Raw genomic sequence first — 14,770 nt, forward strand, 5'->3', positions numbered from 1 at the left:
CACACACACACACACACACAGCAGTGAACACACACACACACACACACACAGCAGTGAACACACACACACACACACACACAGCAGTGAACACACACACACACACACACACACACAGCAGTGAACACACACACACAGCAGTGAACACACACACACACACACACACACAGCAGTGAACACACACACACACACACACACACACACACACAGCAGTGAACACACACACACACACACACACACACACACACACACACAGCAGTGAACACACACACACACACACACACACACACACACACACACACACACACACACAGCAGTGAACACACACACAGCAGTGAACACACACACACACACACACAGCAGTGAACACACACACACACACAGCAGTGAACACACACACACACACACACACACACACACACACAGCAGTGAACACACACACACACACACACAGCAGTGAACACACACACACACACACACACACACACACAGCAGCGAACACACACACAGCAGTGAACACACACACACACACACACACACACACAGCAGTGAACACACACACACACACACACACACACACAGCAGTGAACACACACACACAGCAGTGAACACACACACACACACACAGCAGTGAACACACACACACACACACACACACAGCAGTGAACACACACACACAGCAGTGAACACACACACACACACACAGCAGTGAACACACACACACACACACACACACACAGCAGTGAACACACACACACACACACACACACACACACACACACAGCAGTGAACACACACACACAGCAGTGAACACACACACACACACAGCAGTGAACACACACACACACACACACACACACACACACACACACACAGCAGTGAACACACACACACACACACACACACACAGCAGTGAACACACACACACACACACACACACAGCAGTGAACACACACACACACACACAGCAGTGAACACACACACACACACACACACACAGCAGTGAACACACACACACACACACACACACACACACACACACAGCAGTGAACACACACACACACACACACACACACACAGCAGTGAACACACACACACACACACACACACACACACACACACACAGCAGTGAACACACACACAGCAGTGAACACACACACACACACACAGCAGTGAACACACACACACACACAGCAGTGAACACACACACACACACACACACACACACACACAGCAGTGAACACACACACACACACACACACAGCAGTGAACACACACACACACACACACACAGCAGCGAACACACACACAGCAGTGAACACACACACACACACACACACACAGCAGTGAACACACACACACACACACACACACACACACACACAGCAGTGAACACACACACACACAGCAGTGAACACACACACACACACACACAGCAGTGAACACACACACACACACACACACACACACACAGCAGTGAACACACACACACACACAGCAGTGAACACACACACACACACACACACACACACACACACAGCAGTGAACACACACACACACACACACACACACACACAGCAGTGAACACACACACACAGCAGTGAACACACACACACACACACAGCAGTGAACACACACACACACACACACACACAGCAGTGAACACACACACACACACACACACACACACAGCAGTGAACACACACACACACACACACACACACACAGCAGTGAACACACACACACACACACACAGCAGTGAACACACACACACACACACACAGCAGTGAACACACACACACAGCAGTGAACACACACACACACACACACACACACACACACACGGAGCAGTTGGGGGTTCGGTGTCTTGCTCAAGGGCACCTCAGTCGTGGTATTGAGGGTGGAGAGAGCGCTGGACATTCCCTCCCCCCACCTACAATCCCTGCCGGCCCGAGACTCAAACCCACAACCTTTGGATTACAAGTCCGACTCTCTAACCATTAGGCCACGACTTCCATATTCATCTGTGCAGCTGAGAGCATTCTGAAGGACTGCTTATGGGATATCAACATGTCAATTTATTATAAGCAACAGAAGACTTTAACAGCCAATGACAATCACAGCTGGGGAGACTGGACTGATTGTTTAACTCAGCCAGTTACATTCATTCTTAAGACTATGGTCCCTGGAGCACAGGTTTTATCAGCTGCCAATTTTCAATGCACATTTAAGAGAGCCTGTTTTTAACTTCCCTAGCCTGACCTTCAGTCCACAAGACTGGCCAGGAGCTCCCATCTCTCTCATCATCTGAAACAAGGAGATATAAACATGGTATCCGGCTTACTGCTGTGCACACACAAACACACACACACACACACACATCATCTGTGTTATCTCTCCCCTTCTCTCTCATTCACTGATCCACACTAATGTTACTGAACTTATTAGCTAGTAATGTTGGCATGAGAAAGCCGACATACTGTTGTATTTAAACTTATTATTATTCTTCTGAGACCAAGAATTATCAACTGTACTGTATATCCTCCTAGAGCTTTAATACTACAGGCACCAAACTCATCAGAGACCTTGGACCTGATCTGTAGTTTGTTTCTATATCTTTTCTAACCGAGGAGACTTACAGTTTTCGTATTATAATTATCAAAAATCAAAGATTTCCCATAGACTTGCATTGGCTGAGCAAAAATGCCCTCTCTAGAGGACAACTGCAGTCCACTAGAGGGAGCCACCGGATAAGAAATCGTTCAACTCACATCATTTACTTTCGTCTTCAGTTAAATTTACAAATAATTGCATACCTTTCCTTTATGCTATCCTTTATCCCCCCCCCACACACACACACATTCAATTCCGTGCACTGGTCATCAACAGAAAAATGGTGTGATTTTCAAAAAGTCAGTGCTTCACACAACAATGAATTTATGAATGAACGTGTGAAAGCTTAAAGGGATCCCCGGGTATTAAGACATGTATACTTTAATATAAAGTAAATTATGTCTCTTATTTAAATATGTAGTAGAAAACCCATGAAAATGTATGTGTCATGAATCAGATGGCCACTGGAGGGCACCCTCTCCTGAGTATTGACTTTCCCGGACTCCATTTCCCTTGCACCCGTTCAGAGACTAACCACCTGCACAGGTGTTCCCCATTATCCACCACTACTTAAACAGCACTCACACTCATTGTGAAGTCTTGTTTTGGTCAGGCTGACATTTCTGAGCGTTTACCCTGTGATTCTGTGTGTATGATCTTGGACTGTTTGACTACTGTTGATTCTCTGCCGCCTGCCCTGACTCCTGCTCGGTATCGTTTCTGCCTCTGAGATTCCTGCCGCTGTTGATTGAACACTGCCTGTTTGACCCTGCTTTTGATTATTAAAGTTATCTGCAAATGGATCCACATGCTTTTGACCCATCATTACAGTATGTTATTTTAAACAAATCGACATCGTTTTTGGACTATGGGGGGGGTGCCAATATTTTATGTGCACGGTACATTCTGCATCGATGCCGTCAAATGCTACTGGCTCTTTTTACGGCAACACAACTCAGAATACACAGCTCAGAAAATAAAATACGGATACAATAACACATTGTGCGGCTTTTGGTTGTAATTCAGTCGAAGGGCAAGAAGAGAAGCAATGAAGACTTCACTGCTTTCCTAGCGATAATAGGAGAAAAGAATGGGAAGATGCCTGTGGACGAATACAACTTCCCAAAGACCTGCTTTTTTCTCTCCACTTTAGCCCTGATGCCTTTGAGTCTTTTAGTAGACCACAGCTACTGAAAGACCTTACAAACGGCTGAAGCAAGAAACGCTAGATGCTATCTGTTAGGATGTAAACATGCCGACGCTAATCATGACACGCGGCCGCTAGAGGAGTTTCTCAGCGCGGATTTCCCTCGAGATCCGGGGCGTTTAGACTCCTTGTGGGGGGAAAAATCGATGGTACAGCTTTTGGTTTAAACCTATACTTATATCCATCGCCACATCTAAGCTCTTTCAGTGGCTATGGTCATCATATCAGTATTTTATTTTCCGAGTTGTCTATTCCAAGATGTGTTGTGGTAAATAGCAACAGGTGCTAGCTCATAGAGTGCAACCATTTAACATCAGAACAGTGGCGCCCCCATAGTCCAAAATATGTATAAAATGATGTGATTTTTTAAAATAGCATAAATCTTTAATGGGTTTTCTACTACATATTTCAGTAAGAGACATCATTTACATTAAGCCATACAAGTCTTAATACCCAGGGATCCCGTTAAGATAACCAGAGGCCCTGGGCTACAGCATTGCGGCAGGCCTAACCCTTTCTTTTCTTTTTTTCTAAAGCTTCATGACAATTATTTATATTAAAATTTCGATTTTGTTTTATGTTTAATATGCCAGCTAACATTCACAACACTTCGGGGAAGTCGTGGCCTAATGGTTAGAGAGTTGGACTCGTAATCCAAAGGTTGTGGGTTTGAGTCTCGGGCCGGCAGGGATTGTAGGTGGGGGGAGGGAATGTCCAGCGCTCTCTCCACCCTCAATACCACGACTGAGGTGCCCTTGAGCAAGACACCGAACCCCCAACTGCTCCCCGGGCTAAAATGCACAAAGTCTCCTGTGAGGGCTAAGTTTAGGTGTAGGGTTGGTGTAGGGTAGGTGTAGGGTTGGTGTAGGGTAGGTGTAGGGTTGGTGTAGGGTTGGTGTAGGGTTGGTGTAGGGTAGGTGTAGGGTTGGTGTAGGGTTGGTGTAGGGTTGGTGTAGGGTAGGTGTAGGGTTGGTGTAGGGTAGGTGTAGGGTTGGTGTAGGGTTGGTGTAGGGTTGGTGTAGGGTAGGTGTAGGGTTGGTGTAGGGTTGGTGTAGGGCAGTGCTTCTCAAAGTCCGGACTCCGGTCGGGATCCGGACCCGCTTCTATTTCATATTTCAAGAACACTAATTATATTTCCTACTTTGATAAACGCACGTTAAACTTGTAAATTATTTTATTTATTCTTATTTTTTTATGTCTTTTGGAGAAGGTCCGAAATTGCAGGCGAGATATTGAATCTTTTCCTTCATGACATTTGTTGTCATCATGACATCCAGTGAGCGTATGACGTTTGACGTAATCGGGCGACATTTCACCGCTAATATTTTATTTTTTTGTTTTGTTTTGCTATCACTTATATTATGGCAATTTGTCTTATAGCAGTGCCCAGTGTATACATTTATTTGTGGCGGCTTGTCACAATATCAAAACTGACCGCTACAAATAGATTTTCCAAAAGGCTTATACTTCGTTTAATAAAATGCTGCGCGGGTGTTTTTATATGAATGTATCTTTTAAAAGAACCGTCCGTTTTCTTCAGAAAAGCTTTGATGTCAATTTTCATTTGGTCTTTCCTGTAATGGCTGATAAAGTAGCGCTTATTTGATTACAGTCGTTACCGGGGAAACAGCTATATATCACGCTCCAACAGCGCCTCCTGCTGGCAGAGAATCAACTTGCATTTGCTAGTCTGCGGGAAACACTGGTGTCTGTCAGCAAACAGAAACAAAAAAGCATGCTTCAGAACTGTTTTGAGAAGGTGCTTAAGTTTTGAGCCATGTATTATTACTATGAATTAGGCTACTACTACTCTTACTATCTTGTGCCCTGCAATAACCATTTACGCAAACTCTCTTTTGATATAAAGGGAAAAAAAGAGAAAATCAGCCCAAAAAATCAGCATCATGTATCGGCCATAGGCTGCCCTGATTTCTAAATATCGGCATTGGCCAGAGAAAAAACATTATAGGTCGACTTCTACTGCTGACACTTAAATGAATTGTTTTGCCACTTTTGCACTTGTTATTAAAGTATTTTGAATGCAAAGGGAACCTTTTTTTTTTTTAAATGAGTGTTTATTTGTTATATGTTATGTATGTTTATTAAAAACACGTTTTGTAATAATCAATTGTTCCGGACCTTTGACACTGATGAAAATTCAGATTTGGACCTTTGAATGTAGACTTTGAGAACCCCTGCTGTAGGGCAATAGCACACACAGTTTGTTCAGTATAAAAACCATTACGCCTCTGGAGAGTCCCCATAAACCACAAAAACCAACATGAGTGTGTGTGTGTGTGTGTGTGTGTATATATATATATATATATATATATATATATTAAATGCACTAGATGTTAAAAATGTCACTAGAGTGTTCTAAGTGGTTGTTAGCGTGTTACTAAGTGGTTACCCATGGGTTTTGTGTGGCAGCAGCTTTTCATGATTTGATAAACTTGGAATAAACTGTGTTTGGCATTTAAATAAGGCAGCTATTGTTAGCCAAGATAAATGGTTTAAATGTGCCATAAAATTAAAGTTGAAATCTTTAGTCATCACATCAAAGCACAACAGCTCTGTGGACCGGTATCAGCTGAGAGTGCGCCGAAGCTCTCTAGAATCACGAGTCTGATCCTGGATCAGCCTGACAGAGTCTGAATGAGATGTGATTGAGTTCCAGCGGGTTCCGTGAGTGTGGGAACCGGCTCCAGGTGGCCGCTGGGGTTTGTGAGTGACAGCTGGCCGTATTCCTCCGGGAGATCCAGTGCTTCTCATGATCTGCTCTGTGTTTAATCCCTCCTTCCGTTTGAGTCTCCTGAGCTCTGGCCACCTCGCTCTCTCTCTGTTCTCTGTCCGGAGGCAGTAATGATGGAGGATGCACAGATGGTTCGGAGCGGGGCTCTGGATCTACCTGTGCGGACAGCTGGTGATGTCCCATTAACACTTAAAGAGAGGACTGCCACTGTAACCTGAGCACCGGGAGGGCCCTGACAGCCTGCGTCAAAACAGCCATCAGGAAAATGAGAGCGAGAGGAAATATGTGCTATATGCTCTTTTTGCACGCAGTGATTGGACTCAATCATGACTCAAAGTCACCATGAAATGAAGGAACTGATCTTTTCTTCTGTATTGTAAATGTAGGGCGGGATTTGGTTCTGTATTTCAGTTGTTGATTGGATGTTGAGATGTGGGTGTGGCACTCAGAGCTTGAAGGGGAGGAGTTTAACAGCATGATTGGAGAAGTCCTGCACATGTAACCAGAGAGAAGACTGATGCTCCACTGGAAGATCTAGCTAATATTTTGATTAAACTTTTCAAAGTCAAAACATTAAAAAAATTTAAAATAAATAACACGTACATGGATGAATTGTTCACAATAAGATCTAAAATCCAGCCACATATTTGTTTAGAGCTGTTTTGTCTTGTAAACACTGCTTGCTCTGTGCAGATTTCTCTCCTGATTCAGACGTTTTTCACTGGAGGAAGAGTTATTATGGATTATGGACTCTATGGTATTTTAGCTAAAAACATCTTAATGCTGGATTAGTTTGATCTTTAGTCTTCTCCAGATGTTAACTGATGGACTGGAGTGCTGTGGATTATTGTGGTGTTTTTATCAGCTGTTTGGACTCTCATTCTGACGGCACCCATTCACTGCAGAGCATCCATTGCTGAGACACTGATGCAGAGACACATTTATACAAACCTGATGAAGAAACACACTCATCCTTCAAGATTCAAGATTCAAGAGTTTATTTGTCACATACACAATTATACAGAGTATAAGCAGCAGTGAAATGTAGGTCAGGTCCGCTCCAAGGACAGTGCAATTATATAGAATACAAATATTAAGAAAAAGAAAAGTAGAAAAAAAATAATAAAATAAAATATAAACAAATATAAATATAAATGTGCAGGTCAGTATGTTGTTGACTTAAATAGTAATATAACAGGAATGTGCAAAAAAGTTGTCCAGGGTATTTAAATAGCAGCAATATGAGGTAGAGAAAGTTATGAATAGCTTATTGATATGGTGATATTTACATGGAGTCAAGTGATGTTATGACACAGAGTTAGAGTTTAGGAGCCTGATGGCCTGGGGGAAGAAGCTCCTCCTAAGTCTCTCAGTTTTTGCCATCAGGCTACGGAAGCGCTTACCAGATGGAAGCAAAGTGAATAGATGGTTATCAGGGTGATTAGAGTCCTTGATGATTTTAACAGCTCTATTTTTGCAGCGTTTGAGGTAGATGTCCTGCAGAGAGGGGAGAGCAGACCCTGAGATGCGCTCTGCTAAGCGCACAACTCTCTGTAGTTCTTTGCAGTCCTGATTGGAGCTGTTTCCATACCACACTGAGATGCACTGAGTCAATACACTTTCTATGGTCCCTGAATAGAAAGTTTTCAGGATTGCTGGTGAGACCCTGAATTTCCTCAGCTGTCGCAGATGGTACAGTCTTTGCCTGGCTTTCTTTGATCCTGATCTCAGATGACCTGAGAGTGAGTACAGTCTCTGCAAATTTTCATTTTCAGATGAACTATTAATTTAAAGGAAAGCTGTCTAGCCTCACACTGTATATGGTATCATTCACATCTGTATCATGAACGGTCCTGAACGAGTTACATGCAACAGTTTAATACTTTAATGAGCAAACAGTGGTAAAAATAATTAAAAGTCTAAATCAACCCAGGGGGCAGTGTGAATGTGTTCATCTCTCTCGTCTCAAGACAACTCTCCTCCCTCAGACATGAATGCCCCGATGAGAACGTGTTTTAGAAAGACTTTAATAACACTAATTAAGGATAAATGGTGTGTGACCCTCAGTAACCCGTGAGACGCGAGGAAGTGTGAGTGTATAGCAGACGAGCGAGACTCGAGGAGACAGTGCTGATTCATCTGGAGTAAAACTGTCCTCATTCACACGACTGCATGAAGGGCCTCGAGGAAGCAGAAGTTCCTCTGCTGGGATAAAGGGACTAAATTCAATATTTCTGGCTTCTCTGTGAATGCTCAAACTCATCTGACTGCGTTTGTGGGAGGGTTCTGTCTGGTCACTGGAGTGTGAGCGAAGTCATCCAGACGTTTCCTCAGGACTGCTCATTAACCACCAGCCAGACATCCCATAATAAGCAGAACACGCCATATGAAACAGGAAATATGATTCAGCATCTGCTAAATGCTGTTCCTGCTAAATCAGGAGCGCGCCGGTGCTTTCTGCTGTGAAGAAACAACAATCGTTTCTCTTAAAGGAAGGTCAAGTATAAAGATTTAACCAGACACTAGGGTCCATCGTTGCTGATATTTTCCTTTTTGTATGTTTCAAAATCGTTCCATATGAGAGGCATATTTTTCGGCAAGCAGTACAAGAGCAAGGTGAATCCGTGGACTGGTTTGTAAGCAGATTGAAGCAGTTGGCTGTGACATGATCACAAAGATGATTTCATTCGTGATCAAGTCATTGACAAGTGTACCTCTACTGCTCTCAGGAGAAGGATCTCACATTGTCTATGTTGCAAGATATTGCTAGAACTATGGAAGCTGCAGACCAACAAGCTGCAAAAATGGAAAAACTCACCATTAAGGGGCCGTTCACATATCGCGCCTAAAAACGCGTGTCGCTTTCTCCTTTTCTCCAAAGCGCTCTGGCGGTTGCGCTCCGGAGGCGTCTGTTGTTGCTAAGCAACCATCAGCTGCTTACCAGTTATTCCAAGCTCCAAGCCTATGCGTCTCCATGCATTGTTCCTCTTATTTGAGTCAAAATAATGAGGGCTTGACAAGTCATAAAGTTCAGGAAATGCCTGGACCGCAATGATGAGCTGCTCCTCCATCTTTCTGCTGAGGTTTCAAAGTAACGGAAAAGGTGAGGAAGCTGATTGGTTGGTTCTTGTCACATGACCCGCGGTGCGCTTGCGGCGTTCTGAAAAGTTGAGATGTTTTTATCCCGACGCACCTGGAAAAAACGAGCGCGTCACTTCCATTATGAGCGCAAATACGGCGCTTCTACATTTGAAATAACGAACTTGAGCGCGCAAAAGACGCGGTATGTGAACAGCTCCTAATGCTGTTGGAAAAGGCCAAATGTTGCATGTGAACACACAGTCTGCTGAGAGCAAGCCACGATCAAACTACAAATCGTCTGCATTTTCACCACAAAGCACAAAACATGCACACCAGCTAACATGCTGTGGTTGTGGCCGTGTAGGACATTACGGGAAAATGTGTACTGTTGCAAAAGGGAAACAGTGTCGCTCCTGTGGCAAAGAGGGCCACTTTGTAGCGGTTTTCCATACCAAAACAGGACTAAAAGTCGATCAAGTGACGAGTAAGGCACCACACAACAAAGTGTCAGTGGACATCACAGGAGAAGATGATGATCCTGAATGGGTGTTTGTTCTGCAAGGGGACACAAATGATGCCGAAATGTCAATACTGCTGGACAGGATACCAGTGACCATGCTAATAGACTCGGGTGCAAGTTGTAACATTATCGGATCAAATGTGTTCAAAGAACTGCATAACAATGGTCATACGCAGCTAAAGAGCACATCCAAGCAGCTATATGCTTATGGATCAGACACACCACTGGCTGTGGAAGGATATTTCACTGCCGACATTAGTCCTGTTGCAGGGAATAAGAGCATCAAAGGGGACATTTTGGTTGTGAATGGTGCACAGACATCTGTTATGGGACGCAAGACTGCAAGTGCCCTTGGAATCTTACACATTGGTGTTCTGTCAAATGTCAATGCAGTGCACCATGAGGACGCTTCTACATTTGTAACATCATTACAACAGGAATACAAGGCATGTTTTGAAGGCTTGGGGAAGCTAAAAGACTACCGTCTACAACTACACGTTGACAACAGTGTTGTTCCCGTTGCACAGCCAATACGCAGACTACCATTCAGTGTCAGGAAATTAGTTGAGGAGAAACTACAGCAGCTCGAACAATCGGATGTCATCGAAAAGGCAGAAGGACCTACTCTATGGGTATCACCTCTAGTGGTGGTGCATAAAAAAGGAGGAGATATCAGGATTTGTGTGGATATGCGTAGAGTCAATGAAGCTGTTGTGCGTGAGCGATACCCCATCCCCACCATTGATGAAATTCTGGAGGACATGACAGGTGCCGAGTGGTTCTCCAAGTAGGACTTGAAATGGGGATATCATCAAATTGAGTTGGAGCGTGAATCACGAGCATTGACTACATTTGTCACACACACTGGCCTATGGAGATATAAAAGACTCATGTTTGGCATCTCTTCCGCTCCTGAAATGTCCCAACATGTAATTCGTCAAGTTCTGCAGGGCATTGATGGAGTCCACAACATCTCGGAAGACATTATGGTATTTGGAAAGACTGTGCAGGAGCATGACACACGCTTGCATTAAGTGCTGAAACGCTTGCAAGAGAAACAGCTGACACTAAACAAGGATAAATGTGTCTTTAGGAGGACGGAGATGGAATTCATGGGACATGTGCTTTCAAAGAACGGAGTTGGAGCAGCACAGTCTAAAGTGGAGGCAGTGCAAAACACCCGTCAGCCAAAGAATGCCACAGAGGTTTTCTTGGCTCGGTAAATTATTGTGGTCGATTCATTCCCAACCTGGCTACTATTGCAGAACCTTTGAGGCGTCTCACTAGGTCAACGTGCACATGGTCATGGGGGAAGGAACAAGAGGCTGCATTCAGGGCATTGAAGGTGGCACTGGCAAGTTCACAAACGATGGCTTATTATAGCCAGGAGGCCGGCACACAGGTGATCGTAGATGCCAGTCTGTCACGGTTCATGAATTCACTGGTTTCTTCATGTCTCGTGCATTGTTGTTCTCTGTGTGTGTGTGTGTATGTGTGAGTGGGCGTCGCCGCTCAGTGCTCATCAGCGCGCCAGCTGATCTCATTACCCGCACCAGCTGCTGCCAATCCACTCACCTATAAAGTCTCACCGCACTCTCCTGTCTTTGTCAGATCGTTGGTTGATGTCCTCTGTGTGTCTTCGCGTGTCGTCTGCTGCCTGGTTCCTGGTCCGTGTTTCGTCTTCTTGGTTCGTCTCACCTGGATGTGCACCTCAGCTGGATTCACCAACACCACTCACCACCTGCACGCTGTCTGTCGAGTCCCTGCGCCACCTGCCCACCCGAGAGACTTTGAGATTCAGTTTGTGTCCTCTGACTATTTAATAAAGCATATTGCTTGCATCCTTGCTTCCTCCTGATTGATCCGTGACAGAACGATCTGACCTGACATGGAAGCAGCAAGCAGTTCCTCGTCCTCGCTAGAAAGATTCGTCCGCTCTAGTGTAGCGCGGATGGAGACGCAGGAGAGGAACATGCAGGAATCGGGTCGGGCTATTCAAGCCCTGGTGACGCAGGTGTCCGAGCTCACCCAGCAACTTCAACATCTGCGAGCTCCCACTGCGCCACTCACACCGCCTATTCCCCTCGTACCACCTGAGAACGCCTCCCCGTCAGAGCCCCGCCTACCAACTCCCGAATTATATAACGGTGAGCCCAATTTTTGCAGAGCGTTTCTAACTCGATGTTCTATGCACTTTTCCCTGCAGCCCAGAACCTTTGCTAAGGAACAAAGCAAGGTGGCTTTTGTGCTCACATTACTGACGGGGAGAGCGGCGCTATGGGGAACAGCGGTGTGGGAGAACCAAGATCCATGCTGTGCCTCGTTCCAGACACTCTCCGCCGAGATGAAGAGAGTCTTCGACCGCGCGGTCGCGGGAAGGGAGGCGGCTCGTGTCCTTGCGGATCTCAGACAGGAGGAGAAGTCTGTGGCCGACTACTCCATTGAGTTCCGGACCTTGGCGGCAGAGTGCCAATGGAACGAGGAGGCGCAGTGGGATATGTTCCTGCATGGGCTGGCTGATCGCGTCCAGAAGGAGATTTACACCCTGGATTTGCCGGCCACTCTCAATGGCCTGATTGAGCTGGCCATTCGGGTGGATTCCCGAGTCTCCAGAGTGGAACGCCGGTTTTCATCCGCTCGGGTTCCAGCAGCCACTCAGGATCTACGAGCCAGCGGCAGGGACGTGGTCAGCCCCGTCTACGATCACGAGCCCATGCAGGTAGGGCGAGCTCGGCTTTCCCGGGAGGAGAAGGAGAGGCGGAGATCCCAGGGCCTTTGCCTTTACTGTGGCGCCGCAGGACACTTTGCTCACAACTGCCCGGTAAAAGGGGCAAGCCCGGCAGTAAGGTTGAGGCTACTGTCGGGTGGGATCTCCGCTGAGAAGACCTCATCGACATCTACACTCCTCCCGGTAAGACTACGATGGTCAACTCACACGCACGACTGTCATGCACTGCTGGATTCTGGGGCTGAGGGCAATTTCATGGACTACACATTTGCACATAAGGCTCAAGTTCTCCTTCTACCCCTCACTCAGACCATCGCAGTCCACGCCCTCAATGGCCAAGCCCTTCCCACCATTTCATTCACTACTGGACCCATCACACTCATTGTATCTGGCAACCACTCTGAAACCATCTCCTTCTACATTCTGGACTCCCCCCTGGCACCCATTGTTTTAGGACACCCCTGGCTCACCGAACACAACCCCAGGATAGATTGGCAGCAGAAATCAGTATCGGAATGGAGCACTAAATGTTATGAATCTTGTCTTATGTCTGCCTGTCCGTCTGTTTCTGTTTCTACGTTTCAGGAGGAGACAGTGGATTGGTCAAACGTGCCCACGGAGTATCACGACCTGAAGGAGGTGTTCAGTAAGTCTCGTGCTGCTTCTCTCCCTCCGCATCGTCCCTATGACTGTGCTATAGAGTTATTGCCAGGTACGTCTCCGCCTAAGGGCAAGTTATATTCACTTTCTGTTCCAGAGAGAGAGGCTATGGAGAAATATATTTCTGATTCTCTAGCAGCGGGGTTCATCCGTCCCTCCTCTTCTCCAGCGGGGGCGGGGTTCTTTTTTGTGGGGAAGAAGGACGGGTCTCTGCGACCTTGTATTGACTACCGGGGGCTGAACAACATCACGGTAAAGAATACTTATCCTTTGCCGCTGATGTCCTCAGCCTTCGAGAGGTTGCAGGGAGCGTCAATCTTCACTAAACTGGACTTACGTAACGCTTATCATTTGGTCCGCATTAGGAGGGGGGATGAATGGAAGACTGCCTTTAACACCCCCAGGGGGCACTTTGAATACTTGGTTATGCCCTTCGGGCTGTCCAACTCCCCGGCAGTCTTCCAGGCACTCGTCAACGACGTGCTGCGAGATATGGTCGATCAGTTCATATATGTTTACCTGGATGACATATTGATTTTTTCTTCTTCTCTCCAGGAGCACGTGCAGCACGTTCGACGAGTGCTTCAGAGGCTGTTAGAGAATGGGCTTTTTGTCAAGGCGGAGAAATGCGCTTTTCACGCACAGTCTGTTCCTTTCTTAGGGTACATTGTGTCGTCTGAGGGAGTGCGTATGGATCCTGAGAAGGTTAAGGCTGTGGTGGATTGGCCAAGTCCAGATTCCCGTAAGGCCCTACAGAGGTTTCTGGGGTTCGCCAATTTTTACCGGCGGTTCATTCGCAATTTCAGCCAACTAGCCTCACCTCTGACCGCCTTGACCTCCCCCAGAACTACGTTCAGGTGGTCAAACGCAGCTGAGGCTGCGTTTGCCAAACTGAAAGGCCGCTTTGTTTCAGCCCCCATCCTAGTTACCCCTGATCCATCACGTCAGTTCGTGGTGGAGGTCGATGCGTCAGAGGTGGGGGTAGGTGCAGTGCTATCCCAACGTTCTCCGGCAGACGACAGAATGCATCCATGCGCGTTTTTGTCTCACCGTTTGTCCCCTGCCGAAAGTAATTATGACATTGGTAACCGAGAGTTGTTGGCAGTCAAATTAGCATTGGAAGAATGGCGTCACTGGTTAGAAGGGTCGGGGGTACCTTTTATCGTATGGACCGATCATAAGAATTTGGAATACATTAGAACTGCTAAAAGA

This window comes from Barbus barbus (genome assembly GCF_936440315.1).
Source record: "Barbus barbus genome assembly, chromosome: 44".
In the NCBI taxonomy this organism is placed as follows: Eukaryota; Metazoa; Chordata; class Actinopteri; order Cypriniformes; family Cyprinidae; genus Barbus; species Barbus barbus.